This window comes from Canis lupus, chromosome 20 (genome assembly GCF_048164855.1).
Source record: "Canis lupus baileyi chromosome 20, mCanLup2.hap1, whole genome shotgun sequence".
Lineage (NCBI taxonomy): Eukaryota > Metazoa > Chordata > Mammalia > Carnivora > Canidae > Canis > Canis lupus.
The window spans coordinates 19,141,834-19,163,221 of record NC_132857.1 but is presented as its reverse complement, the minus strand read 5'-3'; the positions used below and the strand labels follow the sequence as shown (position 1 = coordinate 19,163,221).

The following is a 21,388-nucleotide window of genomic DNA, read 5'->3' as shown; positions in this document are numbered from 1 at the left end:
TTGACTATTTAAAGTTAGTCAAAGTAGCCATGAAACTGAGTTTTGCAGCCAGCAAGCAAATTATAAATAGAGCATTGATGAATTTTGTGCTTAGCTTTAGAAATAGTTGTGCTTTTGGAATGAAAGATTGTTCATGCTTATAAAAGTATCTAATTACAACCATTATTTTCTCCTCCTTCCTGTCCCATTTAAATTTCTTGGGGATTTGAAAAATAATTAAGCCTGATGTTTACTTCTTTTTTTCTGAATGCCATTTAAATTCTGGGTGTTCTGAATTCATATTATGAGTTGGAGAAAATGTTATAAGATTTCCTTTATGAAGTGTTTTAAAATATCTCCATAAGATTTGGGAAAACTGAAAGTACTGTTAAAGTAGTAGAGCTCTTTGAAAAATAGATATTATATCAGAGAGTAAAGCACTGAGGTAAGGAAGAGATTTGAACTATCCTGGGCTAATAATGATGTTAGGTAATATTCATTTAGTGCTTGTTATGTACTAGTAACTGTTTTAAGTGCTTTACATACAGGTAAAGAAAAAACTCAGAGAAAGGACCCTGCATTAATGCAAGGTAGGATACAATTGACAGTTGACTCCAGTACTCTGCCTCACCTCCCAACTAGCTTAAATATTTACCCTTTTGAAGTCATAGTGGGGAGGAGAGAGCAAGCTGGGCCATACATCATCAGTCAGTCTTGTCTTAAGCAGCAGTCCTCTCCTCAGAAGTGGAGACATATAGAGTCATATCGTATATTCTCTTAACCTAGTCTCCTCTGATGGAGGAAATGGCCACTGACTAACTTGGAGAGGACTAGAAGAACTTACTTGGTCTAGGACATTTTAGTTAGTCACAGGATTCCAAATCATCCTCTTTTCCTGACGTTGATGGCCTGGTAATGCCAAACCTCAAGCAGGATTAGAAGAGGTTCAAAACTAGGAACATGTCTCTGGAGCTAAAGAGGCTCATTTTATTTGTTTAATTAACTTCCAAATAATGTGACTCCCCTTGTTTGGACCTCATTCACTATGTTATGGTCTTTTTTTAAACTTGTAATTATCACAGCAGCCTCAGAAAGTGTGGGTCCTATTTTCATCTCCATTTTACTGATGAGAAAGCTTAGATATATAGATGCATCAATATCTTAGCTTAAGGTCATGTACATTAAAAGCAGAGCTGGGATTTGAATTTAGGTATTTTGACTCCAGAACAGATACTCTGAGCCACTTTTTTGACTTGAACCATACCAGATTCTAGGATTCCACATATAAGTGAGTGGTTAACTAACCTTTCAAGCTTGTAATTTATTGTGCATTTTCTCTGTGACTTACTTTAGTAATGACTCTAAGTGAGCTGTTGTGACATTCCTTTGCAGGCATTCATTTACTCACTTGTTCAGTAAATATTTATTGAATGCTTATTTTGCAACAGGCTTTATGTTGAAGGTAAAACAGTGAACAGGACCTAGGACATACCTTTGTTTATTCATTTGTAAATTGGAGATGATAGTAGTAACAAATTTTAGGTTGTTAGAATTAAATACTTATAAAGTGCTTGACACAGTGTCTGGCATTTTAGTAGTAACTGCTTACAAAACTTTAGTATTTATTATAATTTCTGCATATATATTCTACTAATAATAATTTCCATGTAAATAGAAATACAGTAATAGACATTGAAATAAATTCTGTCTCAACAGAGTTTACGTTCTAGTGGATGAAACAGAAACATTTGGGAAATTAGAAAAAGTATTCTACAGATGAGAGGCAACATGGCATTTCGTCAGTCTAAGATGCCTTTAGTTTTAAGACACATCATTATTATATGTACCATTACTGATGAAAAACGTAGCCTTAAACTGTGATTATGGTGCTGAGAAGTCATCAACTCCAAGAGACATCTTGATTTAAAAAATTTTAAATATGAAAAAAGTTTGTATCTTAGAAATAGAAGAAAGTGGGGTGCCTGGGCGTCACAGTCAGTTGAGCGTCTGATTTTTTGGTTTCAGCTCAGGTTATCATCTCGTGGGTCATGGGTTTGAGCCCTGTGTCTGACTCTGCACTCAACGTAGAATCTGCTTGAGATTATCTCTCTCTGTCCCTCCCCCCACCTCACCTGTGCACATGCGTGCTCACTCTATTCTCTCTCTCAAATAAATAAAATCTTTTAAAAAAGGAATAGAAGAAATGTAGTAGTGTTACTTGGGAGAAAGAAGATCTCTTTTGATTTATAAACACAGTGCTATTAAATATAAAAAATATTTGGAATATTGTTTTATGACTAGAATGTAAAATGATGATTAAATATATAGAAAAATGAAAAAGATTAAGTGCCCAGTTAAAAGCTGACTAAATGATAGCTTCTTGAGGTGTTGGGAATCTGTGATATTAACTACTTTGTTACTGCACTTAATCGTCAAGAATTAGTACTTGGAGTGGTTGGGGGAGAAAATAAGAAGTTCCAGCTTTCTTTGAAATTGAAGGTTTCAGGCTTAGCAGCATTCTGAAAAGAGCTCTGAATTTTAAAATAATGATCAGGAAATGGAATAGCCTCTTTTACATCAAATCCAGACTTCTGGTAAATTCAGTGAATTCACGACACTAAGAAGCACTGTAGAAGAAATTTTTGTGGGAATCATTTCTCTAAATGACACTTTCAAGGAGGCTTATACATTTTTCTAATGTGATATTTATGGTGGTTTTAAAATTTTCATAAAATCATAAAATTTTATGGTTGAAAAAGTTCTTAGAAGTCATCTAGTTTAACTTTTAGTCTTCAGAAGAACAGAAGCCCCTCGATATTAAGAGAAGGGGCACATAAGTCTTTTGTGGCCTGGACAAGACTAGAATTCATATCTTCTGATTCACTGCTCTTTGAACTGTACTCATGCTGCCTCTTAGACTATCAGGATTTGAGACAGAAAAAGTGTGTTTATGTTGTGGTAAAAATTCTCATGTATCTAAATATTTAGAGAATATTTTTTTATGTTTAAGAAACTCTAACAGTAACCACTTATTAAATACTTTTAACCACTGGTTTGTAAATCTGTATTTCAATTTACTAAATTAAATGCCTTGTTCCTGGTATGCAGATTTTCCTAATTTACTTAATTGCCTCAGATATAACATAGTTTTCACACTTGTAAACTCTTACTATTAAATGCTGAAGAAAAAAGCAAAGTGTTACACATTTTGCATTATAATAGTTCCATAAAGTATAGCAGAGTTTATGAATACTTTTTTTGCTTTGTGTTGTCTGTGCATTGTGGCTGAATACTATACCACAGATTAAAGCTATGACTTTCCTTGGAGAGGTCTGTTGCAGCGTTTATTAGAAATTGGAAATTTTTTGTTGTTGTTGTAGGACACATAGGTCTCGTAGCTGTCTTGTCTTTGAAATGAACATTTGCTTGTGTTTTACGTGCATTAAGAAAATTATCATAGGTAATGCTTGTGTTCAGAGTAGTATGTGTTTGGTTAGCCTTCTTTAGACTTCTTTTAGGTCTCTCCCAAGCATAAATACTGACTATGGGGGTGGGAGGTAGTTTTAAGAAACAAAGTCAGATGCCTACCATTTAGAACTTGATGACATTTAAAAATGTATACTAGAAAAAATTTAAATTGGATAGATGAGATGCCAGTCTATAATTTAGAAATCATATGAAGGGGCAAATGATGGGACATTTTATTTTATTGAAGAAGATGAAAGAAAATCATTTTTGTGAAAATATTAGTATTAAAGGATAAAATCATTTCAATCATTACTGTCACAGCAGTGAGATTTCCATAGGATACAAGTTGGCACACGTTTTCTATAATAGGCCAGTTAGCAAATATTTTTGTCTTTTTGGCCTATAGTCTCTATACAACTATTCATCTCTGCTGCTGTAGTGCAAAAGCAGCCATAGAGAATATGCAATCAAGTAAGAAAACAGTTGGCTGACTAGATTTAGCCTGTGGCTGTAGTTTACGAACCCATTTTAAGATATCATAAACATCCCCTCGGTCCATGGCACTGTATGACTTTTGAATAGGAATAATTTGGAAAAGGGGCTTGACTTATGAAGGGAAAAGAGAATTAATGTTTTAGGAAAGTCTAGCTTCAGTATTTTGTGCAGCTGAACATCTTTTTTCCATTGTTGTGTTGCCTATCTCTAGCAGATAATAAAGTTTTATAAAATCATTTCATTATGTTAGTGATTACACATTTGTTTTTAAGCTTTTTCTTGGAGTTGGTTTTGATTTCCTAGGATGTCAGTTTAATGGTTTTTGTTTCCTACTGCAGCTTTGAAAGTCAGCCAAGAATATTTCTCAGCCCATAAAACATTTTCACTATGCTATTCTCCAGCTAGCTCTCAATGATCTGTGGAAATAAAGGGCAAAGGCAGCATGGGTAATGGGAATCCAAAGAATTTCCTTCACCTAATCATCAACATTAACTATAGCCACCATTTCCTCCTATAACAAATAGCAAATTGGACAAGTAGGAGTTTCACTTCTTTCTGTTTAGAAGTGCCAGTTGGAGGTGTCAGTAATAAGTTTTTGAATATGAATATTTTTATTAAAAAAATAAGTTTACTTGGGTCCTATACAATACCAGCACAGAATACAGAATTTTAAAACTAGAAGGATCTCTCTCTCTCTCTCTCTAATATCTTCATGCTCTTGTCTCAGATGTCTAGATAGTGCTTAGCAAAGAAGCACCCACACATTTATTTTTTGAATATGTGAATGAAGGCTTATAGAAAACTAGAGATTAGGTTCACTTAGCTGGTTGTTAGTGGAGTCTAAGAAAACACTATATTTTGGTGTCCTTTATAAACCAGATTTCTTTTAAAATTAAACACTGAGACTGTCTTTCAGAATTTTCTCACTTGTCTTATGTTCATTGAAGCACCATCATCTTCATTATAAATTGTAAGCTTTGGAATACATTCACCTGTCAGAGTTCTAGAAAGAATTAAATGAAGTGCTAAGTGATACTTTTTTCAAAAAAATTGAAAGTTTTTATACACAGTAACTCTGAAAGTGGATCTGGACTCACAAAAATTTGTCAGTTGTGCTAAGGATACAGAATGACAGATACTCTTTATAATGTACCTGATAGCAATGTAATTAAATGGTTAACAAAGGATAGTAACAATAATGTAGATCATACTTTTTAAGTCAGTAAGAAGACATTTTGAAAAAGATTCTTGCCATCCTTGGTACACTAATTAATTCTTTAGAAGGGTCACTAAGTTACCCTCTACCCAAAAGGCCATTCAATAAGACTTGACTTATTGTAGTCACACTTGATCCAAGCATTTCTGTACCTGAGAACACAATCTTATAAGTGAATTATATTTGTCTCTTCTAGAAGGTTTTTCATTTTAAAAAAATTTAAATATCTGAGAAGTATAAAAGTATCCTTATCTGGAAATTTTAGCTATTCAAAATAAATCATTCCTTGACGACTCATAATAGCAGAGCCAAGCTGTTATTACATTTGCACAGCTAATACACGGTTAACACTAAAATGTAAAGAACTCTTCAGTACCAATGTATAGCAATCTCCTACTAATACATCTTACAGAAATAAAGTATCTTACTTTAGTTTATTAGGCTTACTGGTTTGGGCATGCCTAATAGTAATGAAGAGCCTTAGAGGGGGAGTTCTTATCTTAGTATTATGTTGGTGGTTTTCATAGCAAAATGAAGGAAATTTGATAACTGAATCTGGGTGTATGTACTAACATGTGCTGTACTAACTTCTGAAAATTGTCTATCATATGTCATGTTCATGCTTTGTGTCAGCAACCATTATATACCAGCGCACCCCTTATTAGTTTGTTAAGATAACTTAAAAAAGTTAGAGATATTTTTATTAAGACAATTATAACATTGATAATTACAATAATGATAATGCCTATAACTACTACTTGTTAGCATTTTCTTTGTGCTGAGTATTGTGCTAGATTCTTTATACATTTTATCTAATTTTGAGAAAGGTATGAGCCTACTCGTGTTTTGAAAGAATTGAGGTTCAAGAGTTTATGTACCTTTACCACAGATTACACACAAAAAAATAAAGTTGGCATTTGAACCTTAGCTTTTGAATATCAAAGCTCTTTTCCAAATTCAAGCAACCTTCCCAATGAGTAACCAGTAAAGGTTTTACTGGAATGATTTTTAAAATGTCTTATTATGGAGGTGAAATGGAGTGAAGGGCTGATGTCCTAACATTGCTGGCTTTGCCTTCCCCTGAGCATTACTAGCAGTGGCGTACTCAATTTATGAGAACAATGAGCAGAATTTCTCTGATGAGGTATAGAAGAATAAAGTGTGATTCTCACATTGGTTCCAGTTAATGAGGAACCTAATGAAGAACAAATGGAACCAAGTGTTTCTTCAACTTCAGACATCAGCGTGAAATCAAGCGATAAAGTTTGTCATCCTCAAATAAGTGAACAACTCAGGTTTTGCCCAAAACGTAGGTGTTGTAGTATACCAGTCCTTCTCTTGTCAGCCAGTTTGCCTCCAGTTAATAAAGTATATTGGGACACTTTGCAGAACTGGTGCCAACAATTTAATTTGGGTACTGATGACCCAGAAAATAGAGGTTTTTCTGAGTCTCCAGAAACATGCTTACTCTGAAATAAACCAAGAGTGTGGTGACAATGTAAAGATGATTCCTGAAACATCACCAGAGGCTAAATTGCAGTCATGTTTGAGGAAATGCAAGATGGTGGCCAAGGAAGCAAGGATTTGGAAAAGTTGTAAGAAGAGTGAGAGGGAGGGAGGACTTAATACAGTCAAAGTGGTAACAAGAAGGCATGTTGACAGCATGGTCAAGAATTGCTGTAAGAGCCAATCAATCCAACTGTGAATTCACGTTCCATTCCTGCTTCTGTTGAGACCTTTCTGCTGCAAGCCTCTCGTGTCAGGTGGTGTGTGGTCCATGGCAGACCTCTCCTGGCAGATACACAAGATTGGGTTCGCCTCCAGTTTCATGTAGGTCAGGCCTGGGTGCCTGACATTCCCAAAAGATGATCTTTCTCTTCCTATTACCTGCCTGCACTTCCCATCCCGAGGCCTAGAAGATAATATGTTATACCTCAAATGTGCTAAGATAAATAAGAAGATGATGAAAAGATTAATTGTATTGGGGAAGAAAAGCGACCTCGTTTGAACACACCAACATCATTTAATTTGAATGGGCCATATCTTACTACAGAATACATGGTGGAGAACCCCGAGCTGCCACTGACTTGCATCCCAGTGATTGCTGCCTTCTGTCTTAGCCAGCCTCAGCATCACTTGATACCTTGAATACGGATGTGAGTGTCTGGATTCTGTACTTGAGGCTTGCCATGAAGTGACTGCTCCTCCTGCTTCAAGTATTTAGTTCTATAGAATATAATTTAGTTCTGTTTTAATTAATGGATTTTTTTTAAAGTTTTAGGTTTTCAGAAAAATTGAGCAGAAAGTACAGAGTTCTGAAATACTGCTCTACCCCCTTCCCCTACTATCAGCAGCCTGCACCAGAGTGGTACAATTGTTGAACCTACATTGACTTACCATTATCATTCAAAGCTCATAGTTTACAAAAGGGTTCACTTTGGTATGGTATAGTCTATGGACTTTGACAAGTATATAATGACCACTTATATCCACTATTCAGTGTCCTCAAAATAGCTTCCCTACTCTAAAATTTTCATATTCCATCTATTCAACACTCTCTTCCCTCCAACTCCTGACCACTCCATAGCTTTGCCTTTTCTAGATTGCCATACATTTGGACTCATGATAGCCTTGACTAATTTCACAACAGTATGCGTTTTAGATTCCTCCTTTTCATGGCTTAATATTTCCACTTCTTAGTGATGAATGGTCCATTGCCCGCATGTACCTTAGTTTGTGTATTCATTCACGTATTAAGTCATCCAGGCTGCTTCCACCTTTTGGCAATTATGATAAAGCTGCTACAAACATTTATGTACAGGTTATTGTGCAGGCATACGTTTCAACTAATATAAATACTCAGGAGCATGATTGTTGGAACGTGGGGTAAAAGTATGTTTAGTTTTATAAGAAACTGCCAAACTGTTTTCCAAAGTGACTGTACCATTTTCCATTCCCACCAGCAATGATTGAGAGTTCTTGTTGCTCCACATCCTTACCAGATTTGATGGTATCAGTGCTTTGGATTTTGGCCATCCCAATGGGTGTGTAGAAGTATTTCATTATTTTAATTTGCAAGTCCCTAATGACCTGAAATGTGCAGAATCATTTCATATGCTTATATATCATCTGTATATCTTTGGTGAGGTATCTAGATTTTTTGCCCATTTTTCCACCTGTCATTTTCTTATTCTTTGGGTTTTAAGAGTCCTTTTGTATTTTGAGTGATATTCTTTTATTGAATAAGTCAAATATGTTTCCTAGTCTGACTTGTCTTCTCTTTCTCTTCTCTTTCTTTAATTTGTATATTCAGATTATTGATATTGATATAAATGGCTTAAGATTTGTAAAAAACTAAATAAATAAAATAAAACTTCATATTATGTAGTAATTCATTATATCCTGTGACTTTAACTGAATGCATTTATCAGTTCTAACAGTTTTTTGGTTGACTCTTCAGGTTTTCTATATATAAAGTATCATGTCATCTGCAAATAGTGAAAGTTTTACTTCTTCCTTGCCCATTTGGATAACTTTATTTCTTTTTATTGTCTGATTACTGTGGCTGGGACTTCTAGTACTATGTTAAATAACAGTGGTGAGAGTGGACATCCCTGTCTTGTTCCTGACTGTAGAGGAAAAGCTCTTAGTTTTTCTTGGGAATTAACTGTGGTGCTCGCTTCAGCAGCACATACACTAAAATTAGAATTAGCTGTGGGGTTTTCATATGTGGCCTTTATTATGTTGAGATATGTTTCCTCTAAACCTACTTTGTTGAGAGTTTTCCTTATGAATGGTTGTTGTACTTTGTCAAATGCTTTTTTTGCATCTATTGAAATGATCATATGATTCTTATCCTTTCTTTTATTAATGTGGTATATCACATTGATTGATTAACAAATAGTAAACCACTGTTGCAACCCAAGAATGAATCCCACTTGATTGTGGTGAATGATTTTTTTAATGTATTGTCGGGTTTGGTTTGCTAGTATCTTATTGAGAATTTCTGTTTCTGTTTTCTTCAGGGATATTGGCCTGTAGTTCTCTTTTGTTGTGGTGTCTTTACCTGGTTTTGGTATCAGGATAATGCTATACACTAATAATAAAGCAGCAGAAAGAGAAATTAAGGAATCCCATTTACAATTGTACCAAAAATAATAAGATACCTAGGATTAAACAAATCCAAAGAAGTGAAAGACCTATACTCTGAAAACTATAAAACACTGATGAGAGAAATTGAAGATGTCACACACAAAAAAAGGACATTTCATGCTCATGGGCTGACAACAAATATTTTGAAAACATGTATACTACTGAAAGCATCTACACATTTAATGCAACCCTATCAAAATACTACCAGCATTTTTCACAGAGCTAGAACAGATAATCTTAAAATTTATAGAACCACAAAAGACCCTGAATAGCCAAAGCAACCTTGAAAAAGAAAAGCAAAATCGGAGGCGTCACAATTCCAGACTTCAAGTTATATTACAAAGCTGTTAGTAATTGAAGCAATATGGTACTAGCATAAAAATAGATATATAGATTCAATAGAACGGAATAGAAAACCTAGAAATGAACCTACAGCTATTTGGTTAATCAATCTTCTAGGTGCCTGGGTGGCTCAGTTTGTTAAGCCTCTGCCTTCAGCTCAGATGATGATCTCAGGGTCCTGGGATCAAGCCCTACATGGGGCTCCTTGCTTAGCGAGGAGCCTGCTGCTCCCTCTCCTTCTGCCTGCACTCTCCCTGCTTGTGCTCTCTCTCTCTGTCAAATAAATAAAATCTTTAAAAAAATTAATCTTCAACAAAGAAGGGAAAAAGTATCCAGTGGGTAAAAGACCACTTCTTTAACAAATGATATTGGGAAAACTGGACAGCAACATGCAGAAGAATGAAACTGGACTACTAAATAAAATGAATTAAGTACCTAAATATGGGATCTGAAATCATAGAACCCAGGCCATAACTTCTTTGACATTGGCTTTAGCAAATTCTTTCTAGATATATCTCCTGAGGCAAGGGAAACAAAAGCAAAAATATTTATTGGGACTTCATCCAAATAAAAAACTTCTGCACAGCAAAGGGAACAATCAATCAGCAAAACTTAAAGGCAACCTATGGAATAGGAGAAGATATCTGTGAATGACATATCTGATAAAAGGTTAATATATAAAGAACTTATTAAACCAAATGCCCTCAAGTGAATAATCCAACTAAAAATGAACAGAAGAATGAATAGATCAATGAATAGATGTTTTTCCAAAGAAGACCTACATATCATCAACAGACACATGAAAAGATGATCAACATCACTCATTATTAGGGAAATGGAAATCAAAACTGTAGTGAAATATCACCTCACACCTGTCAGAATGGCTAACAACAACACAAGAAACAACAGGTGTTGATGAAGATGTGCAGAAATGGGAACCCTCCTGCACTGTTGTTGTAAATGCAAACAAGTGCAACCACTGTGAAAAACAGTAGGAAGATTCCTCAGAAAGTTAAAAATAGAACTTCCCAATGATCCAGCAATTGTTGTACTCATTATTTACCCAAAGAATACAAAAATACTAATTCCAAAGGATACATGCACCTCAATGTTTATAGCAGCATTATCTATAATAGCCAAATTATAGAATCAGCCCAAGTGTCCATTGACTGAGTGGGTAAGGAAGAGATGGTCTATATCTATATCTATCTATCTATCTATCGGAATATTAGCCAAAAACTAGAATGAAATCTTGCCATTTGCAATGATATGGATGGAGCTAGAGAGTATTATTCTAAGTGTAGTAAGTTAGAGAAAGACAAATACCATATTTCTCTAATATGTGGAATTTAAGCAAAGGAGAAAAGTGGGGGCAACCCAAAAGCAGCCTCTTGACTATAGAGAACAAAGTGACAGTTCCCAGAAGTCAGTTGGGTGGAGGGATGGATTAAGTGTGTGATAGGGATTAAAGAGTGTACTTGTTTTGATGAGCACCTGGTATTATATGGCAGTGTTGAATCACTGTGTTGAATACCTGAAACTAATATGCTGTATGTTAACTGGAAGTTAAAAGCTTTAAAAAATAATAATTCATTATAATAAGTATAGAATTTTAATTTTTTGTGTCACCATTTCTATATGGCACTAAGAAATGATGCATGTTTAGAAGCATTTTCTTTGCTTCAATTATTTGACTTTCTTTTCAGAGAATTAGTGTGGGCAAACATACAATAATTTTCCTTATTATTTATTTTATTGAATTACATTCATGACAGTAGTGTGGGGATGTCCAGGAGTATGAAACAATTCTCTTTAAAAAACTGCTTTTGGCAAAGTGTAATTTGAACTGTGAAGTTAAGGATTACTTGTTTCTCTAACACTGTGTTTTAGTCAAAACTATACAGATGTAATGAGTGTTGCCTATGTTAGCTTGGAATTTTTACTGGAAGTCATGGCAAAATGGAAAAATACATACTTTTATGTCATTCTCTATGTTAACAGTTTATACAAAGCTACAGTTATGCAGAGCATATGCAGCTTACAGAGCTTAGGACAGCTGGAGAATATAACTCACTATGTATGTCTCTACTTTTATAGGATATCCTGTTAATTTAAAATAGCTTATTTATTGTTAGGTTCATGCTGAATATTGATCATACTCTGACAGCATAGTTTTAAGCTAGAAAACTCAAGGTATTTTTGACATTCATTCAATAGTTTTTGCTTTCAGTTTTTGAATTTTGGTGGTTATTTTTTAATTGGCATCGATTTAATTGTACTGAAGAGTACAATTAAGTGTTTTCCTTCAACTATAAAAACATCTTCCCCATCTCCCTCACTGTGTGCTGGTTTAAAAGATGGCTGTTTTAGACACTTCAGCCTTACTTTGGCATGTTGGTGTATTTGGTTTGCAAAACTCTGAAGTTATTTATGCTTTATGATGTTATGGAAAGAGTATAGACTCTGGAATCAAATAGGTATGTATTCAGATCCTACCTCTGCCATTTGCTAGCTGTGGAATTCTTGGGCAAATTGCTCAACCTCTCTGTCTCAGTTTTCTTATCTATAAAATGAGATTAAAAGTTGGATTTACCTCACGGTGCTGTTATTGGGATGAATAAAGTAGTACATGGGATTCACAGCACAGAGCAAGTTACATATGTGTCATTTGTTATCAACACAGTGTCTAAGAGGTAGATACTCAACGAACAGTAGGTATTTTCTATAATTATTTATGAAGGTTTTCCCTCACATCTGTGAGAGATCAAAACAGTCCATGTTCCTGAGACTGTAAGTCGGGCACAGATAAACTGCCTTGTGCAAGCAGAATATATACTGAATTTTAATAATGCTACAAGCAAATGGTTTATCAGGAACAAGGGAACTTAATTTTTTTTTTTTTATGGAAATCCGAGATCTTGTTCTGGAGATTATTTTTAAGTCAGCCCAACAAGGTGAGCAAGGAATCTTAAGAAATCTCTGATTTTGATAGACTCTTCAAATGTTTAATTACTAAATGTTATTGTCACTTGGACAACTCTATGTATGTTGTATAGGTAGAGTTTTAAGCATGTAGAATATTGTTTACAGGAAAATGGAATATGTAGAATATGATACAATTTTGCTTTCCTCTAGATTTTTATTTCAAAATCCAGTATAACATCAGTTAGATTTCTTCAGTTTAAGTGGTATTGGAAATGACTGGTTAAAAATAATGCATTTGTGGGGCTCCTGGGTGATGCAGTTCGTTAAAGTGTCTGACTCTTGATTTTGGTTCAGGTCATGATCTCAGGGTCATGAGATCAAGCCTTGTCTTGGGCTCAGCACTGAGTCTGCTTGAATTTCTTTCTCCCTCTCCCTCAACCCCTCCTACTTGTGCTCGCTCTCTCTCTCTCTCTAAAATAAATAAATAAAACCTAAAAATATATATAATGCATTTGTTTATGCAACTTCTTTCTGAGGGAAAGAGATGTGTTCTGTAGATAAATTTATTACTATAGTGTCAACACATTTTATTTAGAATATAAAGGCAAGGCTTATGTTAAAATTTTTTTAATTGTTTAACATGCTTAATTATCAAAACAAATTATTTAAACTGGTTAAATGTTTAAAACTTTAAAATTGTTTTAAAGTAAAAAAAAAACAAATCTGCTTAACTTCCCAGCCTCTTTTGTCTTTTGTTTTCTTTGCCTATAAGAAAAGATATTAATAATTTTAGTGTTCTCATAACTTATAAGCTATATTTTTATTGTAACTTTGTACTTTTTAAACAATATTGACAAAGCTAATGTTTCATGTGATTTTATTTTTTATGGTTATAGCTTATTTAAGTATTCATATGCTTGGAATTTTTTAAAATATAAAGTTCGTTCTCCCTTAAATTTATTTTATTTTATTTTAAAGAAATATGTATAGAGGAGCCAGAACTGTAGTTATTGTTCCTGTAGTGTTATCATTCTCATGGTATTTATTTGACAAAAGTATGATTCATATGCTTTCTGAACTTTGCTATAAAAAGGGAGAAAAGAAAAATATTTTTCTATTTCTTTCTATCCCCAATTCATTTTATTTCAGATGGTTATACCCCCTTTTCATCAACCCCCCCCCCCCCAGCTTCTTCCTAAGTATATGTAGGTTTCCCTAATGATGATGATTCATTTTAAAAGAAGTTTACGTTAGGCTTGGCAGGGTCAGGTAGAGAAAGTTAAAGCAAAATAGGACCTAGAACACTTGGATCTATTCTTGACATTTTTAATGAGTAAGGAGTTAGTTATTGGTGTGTATGCAAACAAATGGTGCCATAAAATCTACAGTTTCTATTACTAGGGGAACTGATACTTAAGACTGAGAAATATGGTGATTTGTGTATGTTTCAATAATAGATGCTGATTGCAGCGGTCATTTTACAAAGAAACCTTTTTAAAAAACCTTAACTGTAAATTTTGGTCATAGACTATTTATTATCTCTAGTTAGCAACAATTTTATTGGCTTCAGCATTTGAGAATTCCGAGTACATTCTTGATCTCTTTGATTCTTTTTGATAGTTTTGGGGGATTCTCAGGTGTTTTTTTTTTTTTTTTTTTTTTCTGATATGGCTTTTATTCTCTTATCTCTCTATGGAACTGTCTCATATGGCACTATATGTTTCTTAGGTTTTCCACTGGATTCCATATGTCTGTACACTGGTTTCATTCTTTTTTTTTTTTCCTTTCTTTGTGCATCAGTTTGGATATTTTCTACTAGCCTGTTTACCAGTTCAAGAATCCTCTGTTCTCCTGTGTCTATTCTGTTAAACTTATCTTTTTAATTTTTTTATTTTATTTTTTTAAAAGATTTTACTTATTTATTCATGAGAGACACAGAGAAGGAGAGAGAGAGGCAGAGACACAGGCAGAGGGAGAAGCAGACTCCATGCACAGAGCCTGATGTGGGACTCGATCCTGGGTCTCCAGGATCAGGCCCTGGGCTGAAGGCAGCACTAAACCTCTGAGCCATCAGGGCTGCCTAAACTTATCTTTTTTAATATTTAATTTCAGCATTTATAGTTTTGGGTTCTATCTAACGTAATTGTTTTAATTTTCCTCTCAAATATTATGTGAAAGTCTGTATTGAATTCAGTACTAGCCCCGGCTAAACCTAACTTTGATAGCTATGAGATTGCTCTTATTTTTCTAGAAAAGATTCTAAATGTTCTATGTACTGCAATCATCCATGGTTATAGTTAGAGCCACTTCTTCATTACTGATAGGGTAAATGGTGTTCTTAATCTAGTTTTATTTAGTTTCATATATTCTATCCAAATTCTTGATTTAGGGACACCTGGGTGACTCAGTGGTTTAGTGCCTGCCTTCAGCCCAGGGCATGATCCTGGAGTCTCGGGATCGAGTCCCTCGTCGGGCTCCCTGCATGGAGCCTGCTTCTCCCTCTGCCTGTGTCTCTGCCTCTCTGTGTGTGTGTGTGTCTCTCATGAATAAATAAAATCTTAAAAAAACAAACAAACAAATTCTTGATTTAAATTAATAGCAAATGTAATCTGTAGTTATTGAGTCAGTCTTTCAGGAACTATCCTGTGTTTTTTACTTTGGAAAAGAAAGTAAGTATGATGGTTTTTTTCTGCCTTCTAGATTCTAAATCCTTGGGGGAATAGGGGACTTCCTTCTCAAGTTTTTCATTCCATTTCCTAAAACTGTTCCTGACTTGCTAGGCAATGAATGTTTGTTGAATGAATGAGGTGAATTGAATTGAACGAATTGCTGAAATTTCTAATGAAATTATTCAACTCCTTTTTCCTCTGATCCTCCCCACATACCATACCACAGTGACTTTTGTCTAATCAGAAACAAAATTTAGTAGTTGTTTGTTTTTTTTTACTTCTCAAATGGCTCAACTAATAAATTCACATTTATAGTAATACATCTAGCAGTCTTACTAATTCATTGGAGGAAGAAGGGAGAGTGTACAAGACATAGGTAAGGATGGGTTCTCACATTATTTGAGCATAGCTCCTAGTAGGGGAAGGCAAAGAAAGCAATAGCACACATAAAATTAGAGCTGATAAAAAAAATTAGAGCTGTTATGGGCTCAGAATTTTTTCTTTTGATGTAAGTAGGCTGTTCACTAGGAGCTATTCATTATGTTACACAAACTCCTCTAGGTAGGGCACAAAAATTAGAAGAATTTTTCCATTATTAAATAGCAGTTAGGTTAACATTTTTTAGTCTATATGTTAACTCCATCCATTGCTAGGGAGTGAAACCTTCCTATGGATAAATCAAGATGACTTTTTTATTCCTTTTTTGACTCAGCAGCATTTAACACAGTTAACTTCCTCTTTCCCGAGACACTATCCTTTTACCGTTCCCAGTTTTCCTTCTCTCTCTCTGGCACCCTGCTCTCCCCTAAACTGTATTCTCTCAAAATTTATGTTGAAGCCCTAACTCCCACCTGATGGTATTTGGAAATGAGGACTTTGGGAAGTAGTTAGGTATAGGTGAGGTCATGAAAGTATGGTCCTCATGATGAATTAATGCCCTTATTAGAAGAAAACACCAGAGACCTTGCTCTCCCTTTCTCTCCCCCATGTGAGGACATATCAAGAAGGCCACCATCTGCAAGCCAGGAAGAGTGCTTTCACCAGACTCCAGCTATCCAGAGCTACAAGAAAATAAATTTCTTTTGTTTAAGCACCTTTGTATATAGTATTTTGTTATGGAGACCTGAGCTGACTAATACATACATCTTTGTAAATTCCTCTACCATTTCTTTTTTCTTTTAAAATTTTAAAAATTGTAATTCCAGTTTAGTTTATATACAGTGTTATGTGTGTTTCAGGTATATAATACGGGATTCAACTCTGCCACTTTGTTTGTTATTTATTTATCTTTCTTCACTCATAGTACACTTTCTTCTACTTACATCATTCTAGATACCATCTTTATGGCAAAGATCCATATTTTTGCCTCCCACCTCTTTCTTGTATGTCTAAACCTCGAGTTGTTTTATTGACACTTCAAATCTAACATTTTCCAGTGACTCAGTGGAGACATTGGTTTAGCAGAGGAATTGATTGTATCCTCTTAATATTATTCATATATATCTACTTACTTTATCCCTGTTGCCATGATATTTGTTTACATAACTCTATATATTGGATTATAGAGAATTTGTTCTAACTGAATGGCTTCAATATAGATTAAAATTTTTTTTTTTGTATTTTTCTAAGTATACTTTTTAGAGCAGTTTTAGGTTCACAGGAAAATGAGTAGGAAGTACAGAGAGTTCCCATATACCCCTTTTCCCCTACACATATCATCTGTCTACTGTCATCATCCCACATCAGAGAGGTACATTTGTTACAGTTGATAAATTTATATTGACACATCATCACCCAAAGTCCATAGTTTACATTAGGGTTCATTCTTGGTGTAGAACATCCTATGGGTTTTGACTAACATATAATGACATGTTATCCGTCTTTGTAGCATACAGAGTAGTTTCACTGTCCTAAAAATCCTTCATACTCTGCCTGTTTGTCCCTCTCCTACCTTTAACCCCTAACAACCACTAATCCTTTTATTGTCTCCATAGTTTTACCTTATCCAGAATGTTACATAGTTAGAATTATGCAATATGTAGCCCTTTCAGATTGGCTTCTTTCACTTGGTAATAGGCATTTAGGGTCCTGCATTCTTTTCATGGCCCCTAGCTTTTTTTTTTTTTTTTTTTGATTACTATTACATTATATGGATGTACCAGTTTATTTCTCCATTCACCTACTGAAGCCCATCTTGGTTGTTTTCAGGTTTTAGCAATTTTAATAAAGCAACTATAAACATCCATGTACAGGTTTTGGTGTAAATGTAAGTTTTTGACTCATTTGGTAAATAGCAAGACTCATGATTGCTAGATGATATGGTACAAATATATTAAGTTTTTTTTTTTAAAGTTTTTTTTTTTAATTTTTTTTTTTTTTTTTTTTTATTCATGATAGGCACACAGTGAGAGAGAGAGAGGCAGAGACACAGGCAGAGGGAGAAGCAGGCTCCATGCACCGGGAGCCTGACGTGGGATTCGATCCCGGATCTCCAGGATCGCGCCCTGGGCCAAAGGCAGGCGCCAAACCGCTGTGCCACCCAGGGATCCCCAAATATATTAAGTTTTTAAAGAAGCTTCCAAACTGCCTTCCAAAGGAGCTATACCATTTTGTAATCCCATCAGCAGTGAATGAGAGTTCTTGGTTTTCGATATCTTCATCGGCATTTGGTGGTGTCCGTATTTTGGGTTGTGTCTATTTTAATAGGTGTATAGTGGCATCTCATTTTCGTTTTAATTTGCAGTTCCCTAATGACATGATGTTAAGCATCTTTTCATGTTTATTGCCATCTGTGTAACTCTGGTGAAGTGTCTGTTCAGGTCTTTTGTCTACTTTTTAATTTGGCTTCTCAATCTTTTTTTTTAAAGAGTTCTTTTTATATTTTGGATATCAGTCCTTTATGAGACATGTCTTCTGCAAATATTTTACCCCAGATTCTGGCTTGTTTTCTCATTCCTTTGATAGTGTCTTTTGCAGAGCAGATGTTTTTAATCATGCCTTGGTGTTTTGTCTAAAAAGTCATCAACATAGCAAGATCATTTAGATTTTCTTTTCTGTTACTTTCCAGGACTTTTATAGTTTTGCATTTTGTATTTAGGTCTGTATTCCAGTTTAAGCTACTTTTTGTGAGGAGTATTAGGTCTGCATTTAGATTCTTTTTTGCACAGGTTTGTCCAATTCTAGCAGTATTTGTTGACAAGAGTTTTTTGTTAATGCTTTATTTTCTATAAAGACAGTCATTTCACCTGCAAACAAATACAGTTTTATTTATTCCTTCCCAATCTATATACCATTTCTTGCCTTTTCTTGTCTAGCTATTGCACTAGCTCAGACTTGTAGTACATATTTGAAAAATAATGATAAGAGGGAATATCTTAGCCTCATTCCTGATATTAATGGGAAAGTGTTTTTTCTCAGCGTTAAGTATGGTGTTACAGGGTTTTTTTGTAGTTTTTTTTTTTTTTTTTTTCCATCAAGTTGAGGAAGTTCTCTTTATTATTAGTTAGCGGAGTCTGTATCATGACTGGGTGTTGAATATTTTTATTTTTTTTGTTGAAGTATAGTTGACATACAATGTTATATTAGCTTCAGGTGTACAGCACAGTGATTCCACAAGTTTTATACATTATGCTGTACTCACCACAAGTGTAGCTACTATCTGTCATCATACAATGTTATTGTAATACCATTGACTATATTCCCTGTTGTACCTTTCATTCCTATTACTTATTCATCCCATAACTAGAAGCTCACTCTCTTCACCCACTCTCCTTCATGCATTTCTCCTTCTGCATGACCTCCTCCTCTTTGGCAACCATCAATTTATTCTTTGTATTTTGAGGTCTGCTTCTGCTTTTTATTTGTTTTATTTTTAGATTCCACACATCAATCATACGGTATTTGTCTTTCTTTGACTTGTTTAATATACCTTCTGGGGAGTCCATCCATGTTGTCACAAATGGCAGGATCTTTCTTTTTTCATGACTGCATAACATTCTGGGGTGTGTGTGTGTGTGTGTGTGTGTGTCACTTATGTTGCTTCCATATCTTGGCTGTTGTAAATAATGCTATAATAGACATAGAAGTGAAAAAAAAAATAGACATAGAAGTGCATATATATTTTCAAATTAGTCTTCTCATTTCCTTTGGATACCTAGTAGTGGAATTACTGGAACTAGATCAAATGGTATTTCTATTTTTAATTTTTTGAGGGACCTTTATACTGTTTTTCACAGTGGCTATACCAATTTACACTCCCATCCACAGTGCACACAATGTTTCCTTTTTATCAGTATCCTCACCAATACTTGTTCTTTCTTCTGTTTTTAATTTTAGCCATTCTGAAAAGTGGAAGGTGATATCTCACCGTGGTTTTGATTTGCATTTCCCTCATGATTAGTGATGTTGAGCATCTTTTCATATTTCTGTTGGCAATCTGTATGTCTTTGGAAAAATGTCTATTTAGGTCCTCCGCTCATTTTTTTAATTGAATTATTTGTGTTTTTTGGTGTTGAGTGTTATGAATTCTTTGTATATTTTGGATATAACCACTTATCAGCAATATCATTTGTACATATCTTAATTTCACTCAGTATCATTTGCAAATATGAACTCCCATTCAATTTCCTTTTCATGTGTTGGTAGTTTCCTTCACTGTGCTTTTTATTTTGATGTAATCCCAATAGTTTATTTTCACTTTTATTTCCCTTGCCTTAAGAGATATACCTAGAAAAATGTTGCTATGGCCAACATCAAAGAAATTACCACCTGTGTTTATTTTGTTTTTCTAAGAGTTTTATGGTTTTAGGTCTTACATTAAGATCTTTAATCTGTTTTTAGTTTATTTTTGTGTATAGTATAAGAAAGGGATCATTTCATTCTTTTGAATGTTGCTGTCTAGTTTTCCCAACACCATTTATTGAACAGACTGTCTTTTTCCATTGTATATGCTTGCCTCCTCAGTCATAGATCACTTGACTATATAAACATGGTTTTGTTTTGTTTTTAATTCATGAAAGAGAGAGGCAGACACAAAGGTAGAGGGAGAAGCAGGCTCCCTGCAAGGAGCTCGAGACAGGACTTGATCCCAGTACCCCAGGATCATGACCCGAACCAAAGGCAAATACTCAGCCACTCAGCCACCCAGGTACCCCTAAACATGGGTTTATTTCTGGGCTTTTTATTCTATTCTATTGGTTTATGTGTCTGTCTTTGTGCCCGTACCATGTTGTGTTGATTCCAACAGCTTTGTAGTATATCTTAAAATCTGGAATTGTGATATCTCTAGCTTCATTCTTCCTTCTTAAGGTTTCTTTGCCTTTTAGGGTTTGTGTGGTTCCACACAAATTTTAGGATTATTTGTTCTAACTCTGTGAAAAATGCTATTGGTACTTTGATAGCAATTGTATTAAATCTGTAGATTGCTTTGGGTAGTATGGACATTATAACAATATTTTTTTTTCCAATCCATGAGTAAAATACCTTTCTATTTGTGTTGTCTTTAATTTCTTTCATCAGTGTTTTATATTTTTCAGAGTACAAGTCTTTCATCTCCTTAATTAAGTTTATTTCTAGGTATTTTATTCTTTTTGATGTAATTCTAAATGGAATTATTTCTCTTTCTACTACTTTGTTATTAGTGTATAGAAATTCAACCAATTTCTGTATATTTTGTATCCTGCAATTTTACTTGAATTCATTTATTCTAATAGTTTTTGATGAAATCTTTAGGGTTTTCTATATATAGTAGCATGTCATATGCAGATAAGGACAGTTGAACTTCTTCCTTATTAATATGGATGCCTTTTATTTCTTTTTCTTGTGGATTGCTGTGGCTACGACCTTCAGTACTATATTGAATAAAAGTGGCAAGGGTGGACATCCTTGTCTTGTTCCTAATCTTAGAGGAAAACCCCTTAGTTTTTTGCTATTGAGTATGATGTTAGCTGTGGGCTTTTCATATATGGTTTTTATTATTTTGAGGTATATTCCTTCTAAACCCACTTGGTATAGAGTTTTTATTATGCACAGACTAGGTGTTGGATTTTGTTAAATGCTTTTTCTACATCTGTTGATATGATTATAGGATTTATTTTTCTTTTAGCCTGGTGATATGATAGATTACATTTATTGATATTTTGAA

The 21,388-nt window shown here is 34.4% G+C and overlaps 1 protein-coding gene and 1 pseudogene across 9 annotated transcripts in view; both read left to right on the top strand.

The window, feature by feature from the left end:
• The window catches only part of AFG2A (AFG2 AAA ATPase homolog A), a 350,459-nt gene that overhangs the window by 90,438 nt on the left and 238,633 nt on the right, over window positions 1-21,388 (top strand). The window lies entirely within an intron of this gene.
• LOC140611549 (developmental pluripotency-associated protein 2 pseudogene) lies at window positions 1,768-7,431 on the top strand (annotated as a pseudogene).